Here is a 17,373-nt window from a genome sequence, read left to right on the forward strand (position 1 = left end):
TCCATTTTTTCCGTGTTAACAAGAACATATATGTGAATTTTTAATTCGTTTTTAGGATAACAAGATACTCTTCAAGCCTTGAAGAGGACCATTAAGAAAATTCGTTGGAATCCTTCAAATAACTAAGTGGTTGCGACAACTGGAAAGAACCTTCTTAAAGAATTCGTTGGAGCGTTGGTAGGACCAGAAAATTCGTTGGGAATCCTGGCAGGACCATCCATCTAGGAGATTGGTTGAAGCAATTGCAACTACCACCATGGATCGGAAATTATATAAAGTAGATCAGCATGTAAGCATTTTTATTTATTTATATTTATACTTCTACGATTTAAATAATTCATTTTTTAATTCCTTAGAATAAAAGAATGAAGAGCTCATAAGATCACAGAAGAAATTCATTGAAAACATTGGCAATATCACTTGAGAAGTTTATTGCAATCTTTGACTGGACAACCGAGAAGAGTGCGTATGTTTTTAATGTTGTCGACAAGAACATATATGTGAATTTTTGATCCGTTTGTAGGATAACAAGATACTCTTCACGCCTTCAAAAGGAACACTGAGAAAATTCGTTGGAGCGTTGGAAAGATCTGATGATTTTTTGGAAATCCTGGCAGGATCATCCATCCAGCAGATTCTTTAAAATGGACCAGCATGTAAGCATTTTTATTTATTCATATTTTTCAGGGTACACTGACAAACCTCTTACCTATACCTACCCCAATTATTTTCACTCTTCCCTAGTTATTTGACACTTACTCTTACACACATAATACCTACATTCCAATCAACAATCACATGCACTCTCATTAAGTTTTATCCATTATTTTTACTACCTTTTTACCTCAATACTACGTCCATCATATTTGACACCTTAAACATTCTCATTATCTGCAATCCAATACCTACCACCCCAATTACTTTCATTATTCTTTATACACATACACACACACACACACATAATGCCTATCATATACACTATAATTACGTCTTATCCCTTAATTTTTACCTCAATACTACCCCTAATTTATGTAGCACTTAATACATACAATGCAACATTACCTACAATTTCGCATTATCTGCAGTTATATTTTTTTCCATAAATAATTTTTTAAATTTCACTAATTCTCAATTTTCTCTATATTAGGTGTAAAGCAATTTATTTCTATTATTATAATTTTATTAAATTTACAATATTCTTTTCGTAAGGCTTTTTATTCTAAATTTTAATTTTTTACAACTTAATAATAAATAAAACACATATATATCACAAATCATTTATTTATTTTTCATAGTCATATTTTATTTGTTACATATCATTTCAATTACAATAATATGTATTGTATTTTCATGTGCTTGTAGGAAATGTTGCTTAGAAATCATCCTCGACCATAAGCAACAATAACACAGCTACATAACTTCTTTGAACTCCACGAAATCCTTGGTCCTCCCTTCATAACTTATCACTGTCCATTTCTACAACCTATTACATAATACAAACAAAATATATCAATATACACACATAAATATACACGAACTTATAAAACAACAGTAATTATACATAAATACTCTTCCATCTTCATTCTATTGCCCCCATATATTCATTAAATTATTGTTTCCCTTTATATCATCAAAACCTTTCTTAACCCATAATTATTTTAAATCATTAAAAAAAATATTCATTTACCTTTCCTTTAAATCATCAAAACTTTCATTCACATTACTTCCCTTCGTCCGATAATTATCGTTTCCCTTTATAAATAATTACTTGTCCTTTTAAATCTTTATTTATTTACCTATCCTTTAAATCAACAAAATTTTCATTTGTCTGAAACTTCCATACCTTCAACAAATATACACACACACACACACAAAAAAAATAAAATACCCTTCCTCTTCACTCCTTCGACTTATCCTCCTCCTCACTACAACCCGACTCCAACGCCGACGTAACATCCCAATGTCTTCCTTTCCTACATTGACACGGGACACCACCAACACATCACAGATGCGGAGGTGGTGTCTTGTGTCAAATGCAGGAGAGGAAAATAACGGGACGTCACTTCGGTGCTGAAGTCGGGCTGGAACAGGAGGAGAATACGTCAAAGGTGTGAAGAGGAAGGCGAAGGGAAGGGGAAACAACCCAAACCCTCCTATCCTCCTTCCCTCTGGACTCCCCTCGACACATTCTCCTCTACATCCCGACTCCAACGCCGACGTAACATCCCCAATTTTCCTTTCCTACATGGGACACCCAACACCACCACACAAGTGGTGGTCAGGTGTCTCATGCAGGAGAGGAAAATGTAAAGGGGATGTTACAGTCGGTGCTGAAGTCGGGATGAAACAGGAGGAGGATGTGTCGAAGGAGGAGGAAGAGGGAAGGAGGTGGAAGGGGAGGGAAGGGAAGGGAAGGGAAGGGAAGGGAAGGGAAGGGAAGGGGAAGGGAAGGGAAAGAAAGATAGACAGAAGAAGGGAAAGAAAGATAGAGAGAAGGAGATCGTCTTGTTGATGTGTATATGTACAATTGTATATATATCACACGTGTGATATACATACACACATTAACAAGACGATCTCCTTCTCTCTATCTTTCCCTTCCCTTCCCTTCCCTTCCCTTCCCTTCCCTTCCCTTCCCTTCCCTTCCCTTCCCTCCCCTTCCACCTCCTTCCCTCTTCCTCCTCCTTCGTCCCGACTTCAGCACCGACTGTAACATCCCCTTTACATTTTCCTCTCCTGCATGAGACACCTGACCACCACCACCACTTGTGTGGTGGTGTTGGGTGTCCCATGTAGGAAAGGAAAATTGGGGATGTTACGTCGGCGTTGGAGTCGGGATGTAGAGGAGAATGTGTCGAGGGGAGTCCAGAGGGAAGGAGGATAGGAGGGTTTGGGTTGTTTCCCCTTCCCTTCGCCTTCCTCTTCACACCTTTGACGTATTCTCCTCCTGTTCCAGCCCGACTTCAGCACCGAAGTGACGTCCCGTTATTTTCCTCTCCTGCATTTGACACAAGACACCACCTCCGCATCTGTGATGTGTTGGTGGTGTCCCGTGTCAATGTAGGAAAGGAAGACATTGGGATGTTACGTCGGCGTTGGAGTCGGGTTGTAGTGAGGAGGAGGATAGTCGAAGGAGTGAAGAGGAAGGGTAATTTTTTGTGTGCGTATGTTGTGTATAAAAAGGAAAAGAATTTGATTAGGAAATTATTTGTCTAGGAAGGAAATGATGGAGAGATTTGATTATTTATGTGTCGAATGGGGTTCATTTTGGAATTAAGTAAAAAGATATGGAATGGAAATGGAATTATTTGAAATAGAATTGGATAAAGAAATGGAATTTATTTGATTATGGAATTAAATAAAGGATAGACTTAACTGTTTAGGGAATGGAATTAATTAAATAAGGAATATGGAGGATATGTCGAATGAGTTAAGAGGGAGGTTGTACTGTGTTGTGTTATGTAATGTAATTGAAATGTATTATTTAGATGTACTAATATTTATTTATGTTACACATTTACCACTTTAAATGTAAGTTTATGTGAGTATATAAATTGTTTAAAAAAAATGTTCTTGTTTGAATTATTCAATTAATTTATGAATTAAAATTGATATAAAAAAAAAGTAAACCAATATCTAACATGGAACGTAAAAACACAAGGTAAGTATTTGAGTTAATAGGAAAAATTGCAAATATTATAAGAATAAAAACGTATTAAAATGAAATAAATAAGTACATATTAAGAAAATTAGTTAACATTAAAATTAAAAAACAAAAATGAAAATTTACATTTGAAACTGGCAAATGCGCGACAAAATAAATATCTGTTCGTTCGAAATAATAAATTTCAAATGCCCTGGAAAAAACAGATTAAATAGAACAAATAATAAATAAATGCAATAGACTAAATACGCAACAACAACAAGAAACTATATACATGCATTTCTACCCCCATTTTTTGCATTAATTATTAATTTAAATTTAGAAACTTTTACAACAAATAAAAGAAGTTTATCAAAACTATAATACTACTTTCATTATAATATAGCGATGATAGCAAACAAAAGATTTATTAGATTATCTACATCCCTACATGACATAACAATAAGGAAAATCTAAAAAAAAAATGAAATAGTACAAACACAGATAAAAGTCTACTAATCATTCTAAACAGTTATTTACTTCTAATACTACTAATGTAACAGAAAAGGAAACAAATACAACCAAAAGGGAATACTACCTATCTAGACAGAATTTAATAATACGATCTAACAGTTTATTTAATTCATGTCTAATACGATATAAAATAACGAATTAGTAAAACGCGGCATAATTTAAATAAAAACCGATTACAATAACCATTTTGACAGTTTCACCAATAACCTTTACTGTTCTGATCAATATTATTTCGATTATTAAGATTATATTATTAGGTACTATTAATAATCAAGAGTATCTTATTACTACTATTAATAATAAGATACTCTTGATAATGATCACAGATCGAAACATTAATGTCGAAAACAATAAAGGTAATTTGTAACACTGTTTATTTTGATTTTGATGATTATCTTGATTCACATAACAAGCATTCTCGAAAGTTTAAATATTTAAATACTACAAAAAAAAATCGATGCCTAAATCATACTAATTGAATTGAATTGAATATATGCACTATAATCTAATGAAAAGTACGCGTAACGAAGTAACGAAATATAATAGGCAGTTAGTACAAACCAGTGTTCATTTGAAGAGTATTTTTGTGTAGAAATTACGTGAGCGACTTCCATCAAACCTGCGGCAATTACGAATCGTCGGGGTGCTTTAGTACGGGTGTAAAATCCAACGATTCGGTGCGGTAAAAAATGAACTGGTCGCGGTAATAATTGAAAGAAAACCGCATAGCAGACAAAGCCGAATGTATATGTGCATACACTGTACATATATACGAGTATTTATACATAATGTGATTTACGTACATACACACATACCCTGCGTGGTATAGCACCGGCGAGAGACGGGATAAACCATGGACCAGAAGGGCATTAGCGGACAAGGCAAATTAAATAAAAGGAAAATTACAGAACATCAAATGATTACAGGCAGGTAGTGCTTAAGTATTTTATAACGCGGGTAATGATAGGCTTGGAGGCCGGAGCTGCGCCGACGGCCACTATGAGAGTTATTGGTCTTCGTGGACGAGTTACAGTCCTGTCGACGAAATATAGGTTTGTGCGAAAAACAATGTTGCCAACGGATGTAGCTATAACAATTTCAACGATTGAATTAACATTAACAGCTACAACTTGCTGCGGTTCAGATGCCGTTCGAATTTTAACAACGCACTGTAGGATTTCACAAGGATAATCACTTTTGTGACAAGCCTGAAAATATCAGTACGTACAGGCCTCACGCTGGAAGCTGGCGGAAATTTTAAAATGGCATGGATGCGCGGTGGAGAAAGTAGACAGTTTTAAGTATAACGATTGCAGCCCTCTTTCTTCAGTATTTCCTATCAGGGGCGTAGATTAAATATTTAAAAGCAGGTATTAGTGAACAAGTAATAGACATACAAACATAAGAACTAATTGTTGATGTTGGTGACAGTGATAGAGATTTCCATGATGACGGTGAATGTGAAAACTAACAATAAAACAAAAGCAATAGGTATATTTTTTCTTTTTGGTAAGTTATGTTTCTACATTATTTCCTAGTACGCTACTGTCCTATCTGTATCAATACTATAATTTACGCCTACTGAAAGCTTATTTGTGTATCGGTTCCAAATGACTTACCCAAATAGGTCATAAATGGGCAAGTACCTGCGCAACCGCTCACCAGCTTCCTTCGTTCGGCCTGTACATACAAATACTATCAGCGAGCAGGGTCGAATTGGTACCCAAAAATAACAGACACGTAAGCCGATAGACGAATTGGTTCCCATGAGGGACGAATTGTCATTCTCCCTCTTAATATGTACGAAATCCAATTATATACATGTATGTTAAAAATAATATAAACAAATTAATACTAAACATGATTACGTGATTATTTACGATTAGAAATGGACCGGGTACCTGCTTTGGATCTAGTAACCGGCGGATTTGGCACTTTTTTTAGGATCCGGCCGAGTACCTACCACATAATGACGCCGAGTATTCGGAAGCGCCGGGGAATTTTGCCAAAGAAAAAAGAAAAAAAAACATCAGCAACAATAATTTTAAAAGTATAAGAAAGATTCTACCTAATGAAAATTTGTAATTAAAATTGTACTGTTATTAATTAAACGTATTATTAATTGATTACTAAACTAATTTATTTCGTCAATCAAGGATTAAAATTTCATTGGTCCAGTGCTTAAGCGACTTTTTGAACGGGAGTTAATGTGGTTTGGGACATTGGTAAGGGTGGTATTTAATGGAAAGGTCCTGAGAACTAAGACACGAATCATTAACCGTATCTAAAGTAGTTTTGTCGGCAAAATAACTATCTGGTTCAACCCTAGTATTATTTATTGCATTGCGAAAATTAAAACCTTTATGATGTCGACAGTAAAATCTACGAAAACCATGCTTTTAACCGTGGGGTGAAATCCTATCCCTTACTAAAGTAACACCAAATTATTACACAGAATTTTTTAAACAGTGATAATGCGAATTATCATGATTAAAACGGCACTTCTCTAAAGCGAAATAACGATTGAAAATTATGTATGAGCCCCTTTTAGGGGATGATGTCGTAGGAATTTTTAAATCCTACTACTCATGTCGGTAAAGTTTCCTTTACCATGTTTGATGAGTAACCATCGAAGTCATTGCAGAAATGACTTCTACCCCCCATTTGTACCGGCAACGACATCCTTTGCCCACATACGAGAAGTGGGATCGGATAGTCAGAAGACCGGTTTTAAGGGTAAATGCCGTGGGGTCTAACATTTACCCTATTATAGATACCCACAGCCTAACGTTTTATTATCGCTGGAATTGTTCGAAACTCAGGCGCAGCATTAAGGAGGTTTTACTTCAAAAGGAAATCTTTATACACCAAGCAATAATTCATTGCATTACTTGTTGCGCTTACATTATTACTAGTTTCAATAGTAAACGTTCAAACAATACATCAACGACAATAAAACAATGGCTGCAACTTGTATCTGTCGCTGTTAATTTTCTCATAAAAAGGCTGGCATTCAGTTCAAAACGGTGACAAAATAGAGGGGTAAGGTTACATTAACATCTCGACTAATACACGCCGGTGACATTTAAAACGACGACCTTCCCACAGCTTGCTATTTATTCATGTGTGTACTTATAGCATAATAATAACAATAGTAATAATAATAGCAACAACAACAGCACTAAGTACAGCAGCCCAACTGTACTTAATCGTTTTTTGCAATTCTCACTCACGCTCCTACAATTTAATGTCGGAGATACTTCTTAGCGGAAACATACATATATACCATAGTGTAGCTGCATTCAACATTAATTAAGCTGAGAAGCGACCGTACCGAGGCTCTTACTAAAAACTTCCAATTTATCTCATTCTCTTAAAAGCAAATGTCTCCCACACTTGCCTAGAACAATTACTGTAGATGTTTATTGAATGTGAACGCTTAACAAGTTCATATTTCTGAAAATTGAAAACGCAATTTTACCGTGTATTAAATTTCTAAACAAAAATTGAAACCAACCAATATTATTACATTCATTAGCACTTCATCTTAATTATCTTACAGTTTTCAAAAAAATTATTTTAGATTTTTCGATCTGCAAAGAACTACGCAAGTTTTGATAAGAAAAGAGGGTTCCGTCCATTGTAATGAAACATCTTATTCAAAATTCTAAATCGTCTAAAAATTAAAAATTCCTATTATAATGTAAAAAGTCATGTATTATATATTACATACAGTATTCATATGCAGTCATATTCACAATGTGATCAAAATTCGAGCAGTCGACCCTTTCTACCATTAAAATAAAATAATAGAAAAAGTGTTAAATTCTAATTTCATAGATATCATCTAACAAATTAAACAATTAAAATAGCTCAAGAAATAGTCAAAGCGTCCGCTTTATGATTAAATTCGACAGTTTAAGGGCTAAGTTAAATTAAGTTTGAACGGTCAAAGACATTTTACTTACAGCTTTTGTGACTTTTGATCAGGACGGTTCAAAGAACATTTTCGGAAAATTTCATTCGACCAAAACCCACTTTCCTATCAAAAATTGTGATGACGTAATGGTGGTGATACATGAAGACCAATATGTTTAATTACAATTCAATTGTATGTAATGGTTACTTGGATAGACATGTTACCCTCCATCTCGAGGCATGAGTCCTACCCGCATTTTGGTAAAGGTCTAGATGATGGCCCCCACCGCCGAAGGGGGTGGGGTGGGGGGATCGAAAGAGGAGGTCTCCCCCACCACTGTACCATAAAAAGTTCGTGGCGGTCTCACCCTCATAAAAAGTTATGGGGGTTCAAAGTTAATTAATATGCCAATTTTTATATATTTCTAGGCATGTAAATATTTATACAGTCATTCTTAAACAATATTCAAAGGTAAAACTAATGGAAAATACATAAAAATATTGAGAAAGTTATATAAAACATTATTTAAATATCTTTTATCAATAGGTTAGGTTAGGTTATCGGGTTTTGTTCAAGTGACCACCCTCTTTCGATCCCCCACCTCCACCTGCTTGAAAATATTTTTTTTTATTGAATTTTATTTAAGTTATAGTGTATGAAAATTGTCAAAATAATCAACTTTCCACCCCCATAACTTTTTATGGGGGTGAGACCGCTGCAAATTTTTTATGGAGTTTTACTCAGGTGACCACCCTCTTTCGATCCCCCCAAAGGGGGTGGGGGCCATCATCTAACCCCAATAACTTTGGGGGTGAGACTGCTACGAACTTTTTATGGTACAGTGGTGGGGGAGACCTCCTCTTTCGATCCCCCCCCATCTAGACCTTTACCCACATTTTAAAAAGGAAAATAAATTGAAGAAATTATTATTATTGTTCTTTCACAACACAAATTGACGCAAGATTTATTATTGTTGGCAGGCACCTGTTTTATGATACGGTGCAAATCATGAAGAGCCTTGACAAAGTCATTGAAGTTGTTTACTGTTACTGTTGGCGTTCGAGACCGAAAATCCCTTCTACAAGAGAAACGATGTCGTAAGAGTCGATTCAAATTTAAATTTATTCGTAGTAGAAGGCTCCACATGTCGCCGAAAGGCCATCAGACTGAGTAATAGTCTTCGGGAAATCTCTTCATGTGAATCGTCCTCCAACAAGCAGTCCAAACGGTAAACATTGCAATTGAAGTTTTACGTTTCAGAATAATATGCACGTCGCCTATTCCGGAGTGCAACGTGCCCTTTTGTATGACCATTTCGCAGAATATTTTGCGACCGTTATTCAATTTTACAACGCTATCACAAGCATAACCGTCAAGTCTTACAAACGACAACTACCCATTTATGTGGCATTTGAAAATTTTACTTCGATACTTCGACAAATAAAACAACTTCAACTGTATTCGTATGGTAATACTAAAAACTCACATACGTTCTGAGCAATGAATCAATAAATATCGCTTTCTGAACAACCATAAAAATAATGCACTTTTCATAAACAAATCAAGGGTTAAAACAGTTGGGTTGATAAGAGCCAATTTTTCCTGAATTTAAAACATTTTCTTCGTCAATGAGAGCTAACTTATTGTATTGGGAAAATATGCAAACAACCTGTTAAAACCACTATTGTATTGGTCTATTATTAAAAATCATCAATATTTTTCGTTGAGCTGAACCTTAAAATTTGATATGTGGGAAAGTATCATAGTAGAAGTAAAAGAACAAGAAAGAAAGTTAGTTTTAATTATATGTGGAATTATGTAACAAAAATTTATTTGAATTCGGTTAGCAGAAGCTGTAAATCATTAACTGCATAATTTACCAGTCATAAAGACAGTTACCCTACGACCATCCCCAGAGGTACAACTTAAAAAATGGAGTAAACTCTGAGCTATCTAAAGTGGCAACTCATGCAACAAAACTGCCACCAACAGACCGCCTTTGCTCATGCGTATGTGCAATTACAACTTTATGACACCATTCAAACGAAACACGTTTTATATTCTGTTATGTACCTGTGCCTACAAAGGTCAAAATAGTTTGAAAACTTTCAGAAGGGTCTACTCAAACGAATTCCACTATTCTGTTTTATTTAATAGTGAGATTCGCAGATAGCACAATATTTCTGTCGAATTTCAACTGCAAAGATAAACTCAATAAGGGTTATTTTCCCTTAATATAGTCACTAAATAAAATTCAGGCTATTATTCTAATTGGCCATTCGACAAAATAAGCTTATAAATCTTCTAAAAGTTTTATTACTTAAGCCGCCACTTTAAATGGCTGAGTAAAATACACATACAGTGGCGTACATTTAAATTTTCGAAGTAACTGAAAGTTCGCAGAATACTGGATGAAACATGCATACATTTTTAAGTAACACAAACGAAAATGTAATTGTTATAAACGATATGTAATAGATCAATAATAAATAATAAGAATAAGAAGTCTTATACTTAAGGATTATTAAAAAAGCACGACAGGATGTCTGGATATGGGAATCTAAAATACTTTCTAATACACATGTGGATTGTATTTATTTCAAGTTTACGAAGACTTAAACGTACGCTACTGCTTGTATGCAAAAACCGGGTCAAATCTTTCTATTTCAAGAGTTGACCTGTCTCGTTTCTGAATATTATACATTAACAAATATTAAACACGCTGTATAATTATTACAGTACAAAGCAGATCTGAAAGGGGAAATTTTGGAAGAAATAAAATTTTGTTATACTTTCATTAACGAAATGTTTCAGGTAGACAAGTTCCTTTAGATGACACTTTTATGACTTCTGCGACTCGAAACACTGGTCTATCTATAACTCCTTAATAATAATAATTTTTATAACAATTAGCTTCAGGATGTCCTACGAAATCCTATTCGCTCTGGTCTGTATTTTTTCCTTTTTTTTGAATTAATAATAATTTCGGTGTCGGTTACAAAATAAATATCAATAAACCGGGTAACGATTTGTAATCAATTCACGATACAAAAAAAACCCACTTAATAATTCCATTTTACCGCTACAAAAAGAGTTTATTATTTTATTATAGTCCGCTAACTTCGTTACTTCATTATATCGTAAATCTCCTGTACTACTGTCATTTGTATTTGAACAGCGTTGTTAATGGTATTATTTACGACGCTTATAAAACCGGAACAAATTATAATTTACGATTTTTAAAACGAAATTTGCAACTACATTACGGCGCTACTATTTCTACGCTTGAATTTTTTTTATTTGTCCAAAACTCCATAAAACCTGTGCAAATGTTTAAATTTGGGCACCGTCATAAACGAAAAACACAATCGGACTTTTACAACAGCTTTTTGCAAAGCTCTTCGTCCATTGTCCGTGAGTTCACCCCAGTCGTAAATCACCCTAAATGGAGATGAAGCCAAACTCAACCAGTAAATGCGTTTACAACACCACCCAGCATAAACCTACAAATTCCCTTTTGTAATGCAATAAAACTATGCAATATGAACAAAAGATAAAGTCTAAAAGGTCCGTTTCAAAGCTAAAGGGACTATTAGGAAGCAGTAAGTTCCAGAATTCCACAATTCAACATAATTAATTACACGAAATTAAAATTATGTTTCAAATTGTACATTGTGTAAAATATGCGCGTTACCGAATAATTTTCTTAACTATAATTCCATTTATATTTTAACAATAAATATTACGTAACCAGATTTTTTGCAATTATTAACCCCTCATCCCCTCGTCAGCAAAAGTAAGCAAAGTTCTTACCACCCCTCCCATACTTATGTAAACATTGGTACATGCATTTTTCAATGTGTTATGGTTATTTTTCGTTTTTCGCAGTCAAGGGTAATTTGTATCACAGAATAAATCAAACAAATCGTTCCAAGTTTGAATTCAACTTTTAGAACATTGGTGAAAACTTTATACAATAAATATTCCTTTTAGTATTATATTGAGAAATGCTGTTTTTAAATAAAATAAATTGTTATTACCTATTTAGCAGTATTTATAGTGTAAAAATAGCTACAGTAGAATCCGCTTATAATGACATCGAAGGGAAATGACAAACACGTCATACTAAGCGGGCTTCATACAAAGCATAGTCTTAGAAAATAAACAACTTCCTATTTTGGTTATTTATTTAGTTTAACAGAGAGAAAAACTACAAACTATATATTTATCAACAGAAAAAGAAAAAGAACGATGAATTGTAATATCAATATACATAAAAAGTGTCAGAAAAATGAGCGAAAATGTTATTATTAATCATTTGAGTCACTACAGCCGATATTATTTCTTGAGAATCAGTCATAATAAACGATATGTCATTTTAAACGGAGTCATTATATCCAAACTTTTCTATAGAGAATTTAATATGAAAACCAATCTTAACACTGCAATCATATTAAGCGGTTGGTCAATATAGGCGGACTCATAATAAACGAATTCCACTGTATATAACACTGGACGAATTGTTAAGTAACAATGTTGTCTTTTTGAGGAAAAAGCCTTCACACATTAGTCCACGCGCCCTTGGAATGAACATTCACCCTGTCTCGTTCGGCACCCGATGTGAGCACCCTGGGGGTGATTCCCTATTAATTTGGCCTTTTCCGAGCAATAAAAGTGACAAGCGCTTAGCGGACGTAAACCGTGTCAACGGGGGGTAGCGCCTAGAAAAGGCACCCGTCGCGAAGAAGAAGTCCGAAAGATCTGGTATTTACGCCGAGATTGGTCCGGTTGAAGAGGTAAATTTGTCAGACAAGACTGATTGATGATGGATAGGTCGCAACAACACCGAAGAACCCCAACGAAGTAAATTCTCGTTATGCACAACACATACAAACATTCACGCACACATACGTAACGTCTTAAATAAATACGAAAATTTTACCAAAGGTAATTACACCCTGACAGGCAGATATACCAGCATGGAAATTAATAGTTAGCCTCCGTCCCGAAGAAGACGTTCAGAGAAGGTACTAGTAACGAAACAAAAAATATTTACCGGCCATCGAATGAGCTCTGATGTTGTACTACTAGAAACATTGACTTCACGCCGCGTCGTTTAGTAATTTAGTAGTTAAAGGGCGAAGGTAACTAAATATATCAATTACTGTAACGTAGTTTATACCATAAATACAATAAATATTTCGTAATTAGAAAAATATGAACAATATTTGTCCTAAATATTATTGAGGTCATTAAAATACTACAACTTTCATGTTAACAATCGTCTGTATTATTTAAAGGTTATTATTAATACAGCACATCAATAAAAATATAAATTTATTATGATTTTAATTAGTCACTATACTCTAAAGTTACCATCGGAGTCAGTTAAGCAGTAATTTGGTTTCATAAGTGTAGGTAATTCAAAAATTGTTAATTATTACAAGTTCATATTGTGTAACTGCCAGAATTGTATAATAGCATTTCCTGTAGGAATTTTCTTTCTATAAAAGAATGTGGTGTAAAACTATATGGAGATAACGTTTTCTTTTGCTTTTGCAGTTTCTGTACGTATTTTATATGTTTCCGAAAATGTATGAAATCTAGAAATTGTATAAATGCATAAAATATTGTTTCAAAGATTTTTTAATACACACATCCTGGGAAACATACACATTTCCTAGCAATTGTATAAAATTCCGATATTGCAGGTACTAAGAAATTCATAAAACTAATGCTCTCTGTGAATAAAATGAATAAAACACTTGGTAAACTGAGAATCAGAGTTATCTGTGAATACATCTTGAATGTAATACATTTCCGATTGCTATTTAGAAAATGTATAGATTTCCAAAGAAATGGGTTTAATATAATTGATTTCACACATTTCCGGGTGATTTTAGGAATTATATACATTTCCTAGGAATTGTATGCAATGACGGATTACCGTTAACATATATACCATATGCGAAAATGCAAATCTTGACATCTCTAATACTGAGAGAACGGCGCCGTGCGCATACACTAGCTGGAAGTTTTTTTTTGTGGGAAAATACACAGTTTTTATATATATTGACAGTTCGCACTTTGAGATTCCCTACGCCAAGATCTGCTCTTTAGCAACCGGTATATAAAATACATATATTTAGGTTCGATTGAATGCTAAGTATCTTTGTCACGTACTTACACGCATTTACCGCAATCAACAGGTTGGTAAACGTACAGGCGATTGGCTCTTAACCACGGTTACAATGCTATTATAACGCATACTTTTGCCTATTAATAAAATTTATTATACGTGTCCACGCATACCAATCAGCGGCGCGAAACCCGTTAACCAATAATTTACGTACGAGAAGGAAGAAAAAGGAATTACGGTACTGACAGTGAAGTCCGGTAACCTTTCATAAGTTAAGACAATTGCATGTTCTCAAGAATAACAAAATTTCTGTTGTCAAGTTTGTAACATTGCAGTCACTACACTATCATATGTCATTGAAACTACAACAAAGAACAAACAAGAGAAATTTCAGTGTGCCAAACGTCATTGACATTCTAGAATTGGCAATAATGCCAAGTATAGAGTAAAGACGGTTCCAAATTATTATTAAAATTACTGCTAAAAGTACAAATAAATGAGATCTCAATCGTTTCAAACGTCATTGACATTTCACAAATGACTGGTAAGTACTGCCAATTGTAAGTATGTATTTCCATATTACTATTAAAAGTACAATAAACAGTGTTAGCGTTGTGGCCGCGCATACCTGGCCGCTATATCATGTTAAAATGTTTCTATATATATTTCTATTTTTATTATTCTTGTTTGTAAATATCTTTTCAAACTTTCTGTTAAAATTGTGTTGTATTGTTCTGTTATTCTCATTATGTAAATATCTGTCTTAATATTTCTATTTCAAATCTTTCGTGTATGTACCTATCTATTGTGTTCTCTGCAAATAACTTTGTTACTTGGACTTTTCTATAATCCCTTTTAACATTTCAACTTCACGTACTAACTGCATGATGTCAATAACTATTGTCCCTTCTTAATTGCTTTTTAATGATAGGTTTCTTCAGCGGTTTAGGGTTAACATTCTATCTGTCTATTTCTTAGTATTTTGTATATTCACATTTCCAGATTTTATTCTCTTCTAATTGGTTCCCTACTTTCATCTAAATGCTTCTAGCTCCGCCCTAATAGTTTTCCTAACATTTTCATTTCCAAAACATTAACACTTCCTAATTCGGTTTTCTACAGCTCAATTCAATTCATCTGCTAAGTCTTCTAGTTTTATTCTCAGTTCTTTTCATTTCTAATTTCATTGTTCCAGTTTTGTAAATATATTGTTAAATTGTTAGTCCCGTTTGATTTCATTTATTTCATTTGTCTTATTTTGTCGTTTTACCTTGCAATCCCTAAAGCGTTTTCAATGTATCAAGTTCATATTTAGCAGCCATGTTTCTCTGATGCATGACAAAGGACGAAAATGTTTATCGCTTGTGACGTAATTGTTCCTAATTGTAAAAAATTCTGTATCTATTCACTTGAAGTATCTGAACACTTACTTTATGTTGTCACATCCGGCCAACGTTAGATATGAAGTTAACTACGATATAATATGCTTCGACGGTGCTAATTACCAGTCTAACTACTTGCGCAAACCGGACTCTAAAATTACATACAAATCTGATGGTTCAACGCCTTGGAATGGTCGGTAGCAAGCACGCATCAATTTTCTTGATTAAATTGAAGTCATTTCTTCAAAATGTGAATGAACAGGAAGTTAAAGATTATATTATTGACTTGCTCTCGAATAGTATGAAAATTATTGCCTAGTTATTAGTAAAAGATCCACCTCGTACAGTAGGCCTTATTTGTGTTAATTGTAATACAAGTTGCATATATATATATATACATATATAAAACTTGTTAATTTGTATAAGTCGATTTTTAATTATTTAACGCTGAGAAAAACAAAGGAGGTGAGCCCTCCGTGGTCGTAAAACAAAATCGTAAACAATACATAATCATCGTTATCAATAATATCGTATTATTGATTTTTGTTCGAGTAATTTTATTGGACCTTCTTAATTGCAATTTAAAATAAGTTATGTAAAGTTAAAGAGGACGATTATTCAAGCGTCTCTAAACGAACAATTGTCAAAGTATATTAAAGGAACAATAGATTGAAATAAAGAACTAAATTGAACCGGTAATTTACATTAAACCATTAAACGAAAATGCAATCAACAAGTAATGTATAGTAAATACCTTAATGTAATGAACAAAAATTAATGTAATACGTACATATATTGACGCATAGTTAAAAATCTTTATTTTAGTGAAAAGTATTTCAGGATTTTTCACTTATAATGTGTAAAATTGCTCTTGGACTTTTAGCATTCATCTTCATTATGAGTTATGATCACGGATTTTGCTCTTACGTACACAAATCTGACTACACCTACAAGCCCTAAACCAAAAACAAAAAGTTGACCGTAGTTTTTGATTTACTTCTGTATTTTTGTGACCCAACTACTAAGAGGATCTTGTACAATCCTAACTGTCAAATTGGCTTCAACTGGGGTACATGTCCTTTATAAATTTTGGATCAAAAGTTCTCATATAACGGGAAGTATATTCAATCGATTATCTCTCAGATACTCTAGATATATTAAAATAATGGACTTGAAAACAATGTAAAGTCATTTCAAAAATACACTTGATCTTGAAATAATTTTGGATTAAGATTATAGTAGAGGTCACCATTGCTTGTTCCATTTTTGGGACCAGTAATTTTTGCATCAAATATTTCTACATTTCTCCAGTATCTGAAGAGATAATAAATATCCAGTTGTGCATTAAATAGGCCAAAAGTCGTGTGTGTTATTTTGATCTGTAGTTCATAAACTTTCTTTTATTTTGTGAACAAAAGAATCAATGGAAAAGAGGGCGATAACGTCTTTGTCGATTATAGAACCGACACTAACGTTTCGCCTCTTGTTGGGGGACTATCAAGGTAGTTAGTTCTGTAACAGTGTTCTTAATGTAGCCACGTCATTTTTAATTGCTGTAACAATTTATTATTTTATTTAGATTGTGCTGCCTTTTTGTGTAGTTTTCAATTATTTATCTATTTATTATTTTATTACATTGTGTTTTTGGATATTATTTATATATTTCATATAAATATGTACCGATAGCAGACACCAACTATTTATTCGTAACTAGCTTGATAAAGCCTCCCAACAAGAGGCGAAACGTTGGTGTCGG

The 17,373-nt window shown here is 33.7% G+C and overlaps 1 protein-coding gene and 2 long non-coding RNA genes across 13 annotated transcripts in view; 1 reads left to right on the forward strand and 2 right to left on the reverse strand.

Annotated features, from left to right (window-relative positions):
• The window catches only part of LOC108733710, a 199,652-nt gene extending 196,084 nt beyond the window's left edge, over positions 1 to 3,568 (forward strand). For 7 of the 8 annotated variants that reach the window (XR_003232486.1, XR_003232482.1, XR_003232484.1 and 4 more), the window contains 4 exons: positions 56 to 289; positions 357 to 462; positions 524 to 656; positions 3,217 to 3,568. This is a non-coding gene — a long non-coding RNA (uncharacterized LOC108733710). Of the gene's footprint in view, positions 1 to 55; positions 290 to 356; positions 467 to 523; positions 657 to 3,216 lie in introns of all 8 variants that reach the window. The other variant, XR_003232488.1, reaches the window with a different exon arrangement.
• The window catches only part of LOC108733690, a 268,094-nt gene that overhangs the window by 25,894 nt on the left and 224,827 nt on the right, over positions 1 to 17,373 (reverse strand). The gene's annotated exons all lie outside the window — the stretch shown is intronic.
• LOC108733728 overlaps positions 1,266 to 17,373 on the reverse strand; it is a 36,248-nt gene continuing 20,140 nt past the window's right edge. For both annotated transcript variants that reach the window (XR_001937269.1, XR_001937268.1), the window contains exon 2: positions 1,266 to 1,483. This is a non-coding gene — a long non-coding RNA (uncharacterized LOC108733728). The remainder of the gene's footprint in view (positions 1,484 to 17,373) is intronic.

Source organism: Agrilus planipennis, unplaced genomic scaffold (assembly GCF_000699045.2).
Source record: "Agrilus planipennis isolate EAB-ADULT unplaced genomic scaffold, Apla_2.0 scaffold1, whole genome shotgun sequence".
NCBI lineage: Eukaryota > Metazoa > Arthropoda > Insecta > Coleoptera > Buprestidae > Agrilus > Agrilus planipennis.